At 40.8% G+C, this 10,271-nt stretch overlaps 2 non-coding genes across 2 annotated transcripts; both read right to left on the bottom strand.

Annotated features, from left to right (window-relative positions):
• Positions 1-9,417: 9,417 nt before the first annotated feature.
• Trnai-aau (transfer RNA isoleucine (anticodon AAU)) lies at positions 9,418-9,491 on the bottom strand. The gene has a single exon. It is a non-coding gene; the product is annotated as a tRNA-Ile (tRNA).
• A 707-nt stretch (positions 9,492-10,198) lies between these two features.
• Trnaf-gaa (transfer RNA phenylalanine (anticodon GAA)) lies at positions 10,199-10,271 on the bottom strand. Its single transcript has one exon. It is a non-coding gene; the product is annotated as a tRNA-Phe (tRNA).

The following is a 10,271-nucleotide window of genomic DNA, read 5'->3' as shown; positions in this document are numbered from 1 at the left end:
GTATTTGCAGATGTTCAGGACCTTATGCTGTTTTTACAAATAAACTTGAGGCAAGTTCTGTTAAAAAAAATCTATGTTGGATTAGTTCAGCAGCATTTATAAATAAATATCTTTTAGCATCTGTTGCTCCTTCCTCAGCATTTAAATAATTTAAAGAGAGCATAATAGCATATAGTATCAAAATTCTCTGTGTATTTTCCATCTTTGTGCAGCTTTGTTTTAACCTCTATTTTGTTTATTTTTACTTTTAACTCTTTGCTTTTTGAGACAGGTTCTCTGTATCTTTGACCTGAAGTAACTCTGTAGACCAGGCTGTCCTTGAACTCTCAGAGATCTGCCTGTCTCTGCCTCCCAGGCATTGGGATTAAAGGTGTACACTACGACACCTTGAACTCACAGAGAACTGTTTGTCTCTGCCTTCTAGGCACTGGGATTAAAGGTGTGTGCTACCACACCTTGAAGTCACAAAGGTCAATCTCCCTCTGCCTTCCAAGTGTTGGGATTAAAGGTGTGTACTACCACACACAACAACTCTCTTCCTTTTTTTTTTGATTTTTACTTTAAGAATTTTAGCTTTTAGTCTGCTTATATTTTTAACACGCTGTAAATCATTTAAAAATTTTCTTTGTCTTTGACGCTCTCTTTACTGTATCTCTCTCTGTTTTTCTGACCACATGAGTCTTTAATTTACCAAGCAATCTCAGTAGGACTAAAGCCGTGGCTTTGATGGCTGGATCAAGCCCATTCCTTAGTTTTCCAGCCTCATGGCTGAGGTAATGGCTGTAGCCGTGTTTACTGCCACAACTCTATGGCATTTCAAGGTCTCTGCCAGCAAGTGAGCTTCAGCAGCCTGTGCTTGCAAACCGCACAAACCGCCTGCGTAAAAGAGTCAGAGTTTGCCCTGGCAGGACAGCCCAGAAAACCGGCATTTTTAAACGGCGCAGCTTTTTTCCTCCTACAGCTGAAAACTGAAAAGCATGCATTCAGCTTTTCGTCAACACCATTTAAGTGTTTCGTGGCAGGACCCCTTAATGAGCTGCAGAGTTTTGCAGCTAAAGCTGAGTCAGGAAGCTTCTCTTAGATGAGAGCGCTTGCTTGCCTTCAGCAAGCAGAGTGCCACAAATGCTTTAAAGCCAGAGTTCACGCTGGCAGCACAGCCCCAAGAAGCTGCGCTTTAAAATGACACAGCGTTTTTTCTGCTGCTATTGCCGAATCAGGTAATCTCTCTACAGCACACCACCAACAAATAGCAAAAATCTGTGTTAAACTCTCTCTTCCTTATTTTTAAGCCTTCTCAGGTTTTTTAAGTGGGTTTAGTCCATCACGTCGGGTGCCATTTGTAGTAATAGGAGCGGTGGAGCTGCGTCCCCAGCACCCCGGCTGCCTGGCTAGCTTATGCCCGAAATAACAACACACAAACTGTATTCATTTAATCACTGCTTGGCCCATTTCTATCTAGCCTCTTCTAGGCTAATTCTCACATATTAATTTAGCCCATTTCTAATCATCTGTGTAGCGCCCCTAGGTGCGCTTACCGGGAAGATTCTAGCCTATGTCCATCCTGGGTCGGAGCTTCATCGCGTGCGTCTGCCTGGGAGCTGGGAGCATGGCGTCTCTCTGAGGCCTCTGCCCCCGAGAGGAGAGCTGTGGAGTCTGAGATCACTCCCTCTTCCTCCCAGCGTTCTGTTCTGTTTACTCCTCCCACCTATCTTCTAACCAATGAGGGCCAAGCAGTTTCTTTTTATTTAACCAATGACCTTCCTCCATCACTTTGGGTTACTTCCTGCAGGCAGTGGTGTTTGGTTGTATAAAGAACAAGTAAGACATTTCCTTATAATTTTATTGGCTTATTGCCACATGATGGAGAAGTCTTTTTTAAAAAAAAAAAACCTTTGCTATTGATATGATGATTTTTATGAAATTCTGAGGCCTTCAGCACATTTCCAATCAATGATTGATTAATTTTTGTATTACTTTGTGCTAGAAGACCTGGCAGACCCATATGGGATCAGATCTATGTTATGTATATGGGATAATGCCTATTCCTGATTATATCATATAACTCAATTAAATAATAAAATCAATTCTGTATCATCTGGTATAAATTTAGTGGTTTCAATATGGAAGACAACTCTTTCTCCATATTGCAAATCAGCAACTATATTGAGAGTTTCTTTAAAATTCTTAGTACCATGAGAATAACATATAATTCTGATTTTTGGATAGAATCATAAGGGCTTTGATACACTTTACTTAAATTTTCTGATTTGTAACCTGCTTTCCTGATTTATTTGCATCAGTATCAAATGTAGGGGCTCCAGTTATTGGAGTGTCCCACACAATGTGAGGCAGTATTTAGTTAGTTCTCTTTATATGTTGAATTCTCTTGCTTTGGGGATAGTTGTTATTAATCTCTCCAAAAAAATTACTATAACATCTTTGTCAGGTTTCACTTTCTTCCCATAATTTGTCATTTTCATTATTATTAAAAGATACTATAATTTCTGCTGAGTCTATTCCTGCTAATTAAAAAGTCTCAATTTTCCTTTCAAAATTAACTCAGAGACTTTTTCCATATAAGTTTTTAATTTATTACTCAGTTTTTGTGGTAAAAAGATCCATTCTCCATTCTAAATTAGTATCTTCCCTGTGCATTAAATTTCCTGTAGGGAATAGTTGGAGGATAATATGACCAGAATTCAGTTAAGATTCGGATCCACATGATCCACATGTGCATTTTGTAATTTCTCTTAAAGTCAATTCTCTCTCAGCTTCAGCTGATACTTCCCTGGGACTATCTAAGTCCTTGTCACCATCTAAAGTTTTATTTAAATTAATTAGTTCATCAGTTTTTATCCCAATAGTGGGCCATAACTGAGAAATGTCTAGTAGCAATCTTTGGAAGACATTAATAGTCTGCAATTGATCGCTCCTAATTTGTACCTTTTGGGGTCTAATTTTTTGTTAAACTTATTTTATAGCCTAAATAATCAATAGAATCTCCTCGTTGTATTTTTTTCAGGAGCAATTTGTAATCAACAAGAAAAATTTTTCTTTACTTCTCTAAACCTTCTTTCTAAAGTATCTACATTTGAATCCAGTAGCACAGTGTTATCAATGTAATGGCAAACTATAGATTCAGGAAATTGTTTATATATTATTTCCAGTAGCTGACTTACAAAATATTGGCATATGATAAGACTATATAACGTTCCCCATGAGAGAATCTTCCTTTGATATCTCTTAGCAGACTGGTAATTATTATAAGTAGACACTGTAAAGGCAAATTTTTCTTTTTCTTGTAAAGGTATAGTGAAGAAACAATCTTTTAAATCAATAATTATAAGAGGTCATCCTTTAGACAATAGACAGGTCAAAGGAATGCCAGACTGTAGGGAGCCCATTAGCTGAATCACCTTGTTAACAGCTCTTAGATCTGTTACCATTCTCCATCTTCCAGATTTATTTTTAACAACAAATACAGGAGAATTCCAATGGCTGATTGATTCTTCAATATGCAGAACATCTAGTTGCTCCTGTACCCACTGTTCTAAAGCCTACAGTTTCTCTATTGTTAAAGGCCATTGCTTAACCCATATGGACTTGTCTGTCAACCATTTTAAAGGTGGGGTTGTTTGTAGTAATAAGGGGCGGCGAGGCTGCATCCCCAACACCCCAGCCGCCTGCCCGGCTAGTTTATGCCCCGAAATAATTACACGGACACTGTATTCTTTTAAACACTGCTTTGGCTCATTTCTACCTAGCATCTTCTAGGCTAACTCTCCCACCTGGACTAGCCCATTTCTTATCATCTGTATAGCACCGGTCTTACCAGGAAGATTCTAGCCTAAGTCCATCCTGGGTCGGAGCTTCATAGCGTGCGTCTTCCCTGGAGCAGGTAGCATGGCGTCTCTCTCTGAGGTGTCTGCTCCTGAGAGGAGAGCTGCGGAGTCTGACCTCACTTCCTCTTCCTCCCGGCATTCTGTTCTGTTTACTCCTCCCACCTATCTCCTAACCAATGAGAGCCAAGCAGCTTCTTTTATTTTAAAGAAAAAAAAAGGTGTCTTTGAAATATCAGCAGTTGTTTTGGCCTGTTCTTGTACAATCTGAATGGTCGGTGGCTGTCCTTTATAATATCTTGTAATATTTTTTCCAGAAATATATGTTAATTTATGGTTTGTTTCTAAGATTGAGAGAATGTTAATCTTAGTATTCCATTGCTGTAACAAATCATGTCTGTCCCCACAAATTCATTGCTATGTTAGCCACATATGGTTTTAATATTCCTCTCTGTCCTTCTAGCCTTATTCATTCAACCCATCTCATGCTCTGTTTTACCTAAAATAAAGTTCTGATTCCTAAAAACTGAACATTTACACCCTGAAGAGGCCAAATAGGATGGCCAGACTCTGGTGAAATTGTTACATCCACACCCGTGTCATTCAGAACTTCAATGATGATGTCAATTATTTGTATTTTTAATTTTAGTCTTTGTTCATTCATAGAAGTTTGCCAAAATACTTGCTTTATGGTTTCTCCTGCAATTTTTGTTCTCTCTTCTTCAGTTGTTCTACTACACAGAGCAGTAGGTTCCTTACAAAAGGCATTAGGTTCTTTAATTGCTTTGGGAAGGAGTTTCTTCTACGATGGCACAAAATAACTGAACCAGATTTGGCATAGGGACCTGCAAGAGGCCCCTCATAGAGTTTTCTGATGGCAAAGGATTACCATGAATAGCTCTCACTGACCTGCATTCATTAGTCCAATGCCTACCTTTGCCATACCTTTCACATAATCCAGAAAGAAGGGACATCCTGAATGAATTATTTAAAAAAAAAAAAACATTGTTTCTAGGAACATTGTGTCTATAATCCCTTTTCAGATGATCTTGTTTGGCACAATTATAACATTTGACATTTTGATATTTTCTCAAACCTCTGGAAATCACCTCTCCTATCCATGCATCATCATGGTCATGAGATTCAATATTAATTGTATCTCGGGTCCATTCCTCCAAAGGTTCTGATCTTGTCTTTAGCAGCCTAATAATCCTTCTGCATAGAGAACTGGCATTTTCAAAAGCCAAATATTCAATTATTATTTGTCTAGCTTCTGAATTTGGTATCATTCTATTTACTGCTGAAGTCGGTAAGAAATCTATAAAGGCTTTCCTTGGACTCTGAATAACTTTAGTAAATGACTCAGTTTTCTTTCCTATTTCTCCAATTTTGTCCCAAGCATTCAAAGCTGCTGTGCAGCATAAATCCAGGGTGTGGACATATACAGCTTGCCTTTCTATAGTAGCATATTCTCCTTCTCCAAGAATTTGATCTTGGGAGATTACCCTACCTCTAATTTCACTCCATTTTTAATAATCTTAGCTTCTTCTCTGAACCAGGGAGGTACACCATTGTAACTGTTGAAATTGGCTCTCCATTAAATTCTCCTGCTCTGGATTTGAATATCTCTGTGATCTGTTTTATTATATTCTTCTAAGGCCTGTATTTTAGCACTCAGATTAACCAACATTTTTAGTGATAAGACAAAAATGATAAAGCTAATACTGTTTACAATTGACATTACATAAATCCCATCTAAATTAGATATCCTCTAATTTAGTCATTCCATTTTCAAACTGTCTTGCATATTATCATACAAAGACTCAAAACCCTCCATTATAATCTTTTTTCCCCATTGTTTTAATGTGGAAAAAAAAACCTCTCTTTTAACTAATTCCTCCCTTTAAGAATTCCCAATTGTCTTGCCAAATCTACTGACGATATTGATGAAGATGTGAGGCGGATTGCTGCTGTGTAGAACAGTAAAAGCCTGACTGGATTTCAAGGCAGCTACCTAGTTTGGCAGCAGCCCAAGAAGGGGGTTCAGGGAGAGCCCACAACTGACAGGAGAGAGTATAGGGAGAGAGAGCTAGAGAGAGGATTGTTTGAAAAATACATGGGGGATTGTTTGGGAAAAGTACATGTGTTGGGGGGCTGCAGAATGCTACAACAGAAAAATTCCCAAGTTTCTCAGAGGCTTGGGGAAAAAAGAAAAGAAAGCCTAGCCACATGGGCTAGAGCTCCACGTGCAGCTCCAGCCTGTATCGGGGGCTTTTTGTGAGTTTTGTACCCCAAACGTTGGGCGCCAAATGTAGCACAAATGATAAAAACCCAGAGACAGATATTGGGGTTCAAGCTGAAGGTCAGAAAAGCAAAACAGCCAGTCACTAGAGAAGTCTTATCTCTACCAAGGCTAGGCGACTGCAGACTGAACCCTGTTTCCTCCTGTTTTATATTCCCCTTTATTGCTGGGATTAAAGGCATGTGACTCTCTAGTACTGGGATTAAAGGTACAAACCACCACCACCTGGATCTGTTTCTGCATTGACCTTGTGCATCCCATGGTGGCCTTGAACTCATAGAGATCCATCTGCCTCTGTCTCCCAAATCCTGGGATTAAAGTGTGTGATACTTCTGCATGACCTCTGGTGGCATCGTTTTACCCTCTGATCTTCAGGCAAGCTTTATCTGCTTTATCTGCTTGCTGTAGGAGAGAGTGTACTCTAAGGAGTGACTGTCAAGTGGAACTGAGTCTCATCTCTAGCTCACACTACAGAGCAAATGGTATATGTTCATTTTTAAATGAATAAGTCTTCCTACGTTAGGTTGGTAATGACTGGATGGTTAAGGCATAGGACTTTGAGTCCAAAGGGGCTCCCCATGCAGGTTCAGCTTCAAATTCTGTTTGCAGCTACATTTTCCTGTTTGATTTCTGCAAACTATTCAGTGGTCTGGTGGTGGGATGAGCACCCTACCCTGACAAACCCTCTACAACCTGAAATCATCCAGGGAGCACCCAGAAGTTGAATTCTATTTTATATTTAAGTGTCCTTAGTTATTTCTTTGCATTATAATACTACTTTACAATGCATTTATCCATGGTGATTAATTATACTTTTGACGTGTTTGGGCACAAGGGAAAGATTAGCTAAACTAAAGAAACAGCTCAAAACTGGGCACAGAAAAGAGGATAAGCCCAAATCTGAAGAAATGAATCTCTTTATAGCATAACTAACATCTCAGAGATAAAAGTGGTCTTTATGAAAATAGGAAGGGACTGCCCCCAGGGTGGAAGAAGTCTAAAAAGAAGGAAACACAAAATATGGCATATTTTATTTCATATGCAGAATCTATATGTAAATGTTCACATATGTGTGCATATTAGTGAATCAAAGCAGGAAGCCTCTCTGTGAGGAAGGACATCATTGAAGGAGAAAGAATAGCAATGGGCAAGGTACAATGATATGTGTTTTTAAAAAGTCATTACTTTATGAGTTAACAAATTAATTTTAAAAATTATAATTGCTTCCAATAGAGAATTTTGTGTGGAAATATGTAGGCAAATAAATCATGATCTCCTAATTGCATGTTGGGCTCCCACCCTGTAACCCTGATATGGCTCTGATTGTGTTAGTGCCTAGATATATAATCAATCATTTTTTCTAGTTGCTAAGTACAGCAAAGTCCTGGACTGACACTTAAAGGAACTTGGGGTGCAGGTCAGCTGCGCGATGAGTAGGATTTCTGACTCCGAATCGGGAGATTCCTGGCTGGGCTTCTAGCTGCTTCTGTTAGCTTGTTTGTTTCTTTTCTGTATGCTTTCGTTCAAATTCATGTAGAAACAGTTCTTAGCATTCAAGCGTCTAAACATCCATTATCTGTCAAGTTGTTTTCTGTGTCTGGAAGCTACTTCCGAAGCAGTTAAGCAAACTTATTCTGAGAACTTTTCTTTCTGATTTCTAGCTCTTCCTAATTCAAGGAGTCAGAAGAAATGCTTTACAACCAAAGAAAGGCTTGAAAGCAGAAAAAGACAAAGACAGGGGCGGGGGCGGGTTCGGGGAGTAAGACAGTAACAAAAGGTATAGAATCTGAAAAGAATTTGGAGGGAGGAAGAGAATCGGCAAGGGAGGGAACCCGTGAGAACAAGTGGGAGAATTATATCAAAGTATAATGATATCTGTATGAAAATGTCACAAGAAAACTTACTTCATTGCATACTAACTTAAAAAACAATACAAATTACGTTAAATAAACACCCTAAAGGAGCGGCCGGGTAGCGGGTCAGAAATGCCAGCGTTAGGGAGGAAGAGGCAGAGCGACCGCTAGTTTCAAGGCGCGATCTCAACAACCAAGTAACTAAGGGGACATCTCCCTGGGGATTGCTGATACAAGCCGGGCTGTGAGGTCGCGGGACACTGGCGGTTTGGCCTCAGTGGAGCCGGCTAAACTCGGTTTGGCCGCCGACCTAGTCGACCGAGCAGTTCCGCCTCCTTGACCCTCAGCTCCGCGATGCTTACATAGAGTTGGGCACAGGCTAAACACAAGAGCAACCCAGGGAGGGAGAGGGGTAGGCAAGGCGAAGAAGCGCGAAAAGCAAGCCTCAGAATGCGCACCTAAATAGAGACTTTTTTTCTGCTTCAGGCGGAATGGAGAAAGATGCTGGAGGCTGAGGTTACGGTCAAATGGGAGGAATTTTCTGAAGTTATACCAAGAGCATTTTAGATTGTGGACGGACTTCCCATCTTCCCTCTCACACAGAGCTTGGAGATTACTCATGTCCCAGAGATTACGCGAAGGAATCTAAGAGCTGCCTCCAGGTGACAGTGCCTGTGGCTCCGTGTTCCGGTCACTGCTCAGGTGCAGACTAGGGAACATAAAGATCTCTTAGTGGGCCCAGCGCTAAGAACCAACATAAAAGCGGCCATTCGCACCTCACAATGCAGTCGAGAGCAGATATTAATTAACTCTTGCAGGGTCTGGCTAGATGAGGCTGTGCAAGCGACACCTAACACCAGAGAAAGAGCCGGGCACAGGGGAGTCCTAGGCTGCTGCTGCAAGGAACCCTTGATTCTGCACCTCGGCTGGGTCTTTGTACAGCAAACGCATGGCTGAGTCTAAGGTTCAGCGGCCTCTGCTGTCCAGAGGACCCCACAGGACCCTGCAGACCACATCAACCCAACCTGCTATCTAGAGCTACCAAGATCCTTTCCGAAAGCTGCCTGGAAGCCTCACCTGGGCGGGTGAGTTACCCCAGCAAAAATGAAAAAGGTAAGTCCTGCTGAGAGGCTGAATCAGGAGGATCAAAGACAGACTTTGCTTTGGATACCCAGCCAGTTCAAGACCAGTCCCAGCTAAGTGAGACCCTGTCTTAAAAATTAAAAGTTTAAAATACATACGAGAGAGAATTTTGTACCTCCTCCTAATTCCCTCTAGGATTAACACCAGGATTTCGTACGTAGCTCAATCTAGGAAGGCTTCAAGCTACCTGTTGGTTTCCTTCGACAAATGTTAAACTTTGGATTATGAGCTGCGGGAATCCTGAAACTCAGATGTGAGAGGATTCAAAAGTTTCTCATACTGGCCCGTACGGGGATCGAACCCGCGACCTTGGCGTTATTAGCACCACGCTCTAACCAACTGAGCTAACCGGCCACGTATCTCTGTGGGAGGAAAATTACATGAGGAGGTTTTGCATTTGTGGATTTTTTAAAACAAAAAAACCCATCTTTTTAAAAGAAACTTTTAAAGTTATATTCTTCGTATATTTAAGCAAGAGAATCTGGGATACTTCAGCATCAAATTCAAACCAAAAGTTTTAACAGTTGATGCTCTGTTCCTGAAAAGGTGCTCAGGACCCGATGTTTCACTCCCGAAGTCTAGCAGTCACTGGCCTGCAAATTGAAAACCTCTCAATCATTTGTTACTAAGTTGACTCAAAGCAAATACTCAGTGCCCCGTGGGGTTGAGGAATGGATTCTCTAAAGAATCACACACATTAGCGTCTAGGTAGAAAACCGGGTGTGGCTTTCCATCTCGGTACGAGGAGGCCCAGGGAACCCTGGTGGTGCTAGAGACGGAACTCAGAACCTAACATATGGGGCCACTACACTCCCTTCCCTGAATCTTATACATCCATTTAATAGTACCTACTTTCACACAAATAGGGTACTGTATTTTTTCCTTCTTATTTTCCTTCGGGGAATTACTGGAAACTGGGGAAGAATTTAGCTTCGTGGACGTAAGAAGATTTTCAAAAGCCTTTATCCATTATAGCAGTAAAATTCACATAATGGGGTCAGTCGTTCAGTCTTACCAAAGTAACAATGTCAAACACAACTTGTTTGTGAAAAACAAGTACTTGCCGAAACCCGGGATTGAACCAGGGACCTTTAGATCTTCAGTCTAACGCTCTCCCAACTGAGCTATTTCGGC

Source organism: Microtus pennsylvanicus, chromosome 4, assembly GCF_037038515.1.
Source record: "Microtus pennsylvanicus isolate mMicPen1 chromosome 4, mMicPen1.hap1, whole genome shotgun sequence".
Taxonomy (NCBI): domain Eukaryota; kingdom Metazoa; phylum Chordata; class Mammalia; order Rodentia; family Cricetidae; genus Microtus; species Microtus pennsylvanicus.
This window is presented reverse-complemented; position numbering and strand designations above follow the sequence as displayed.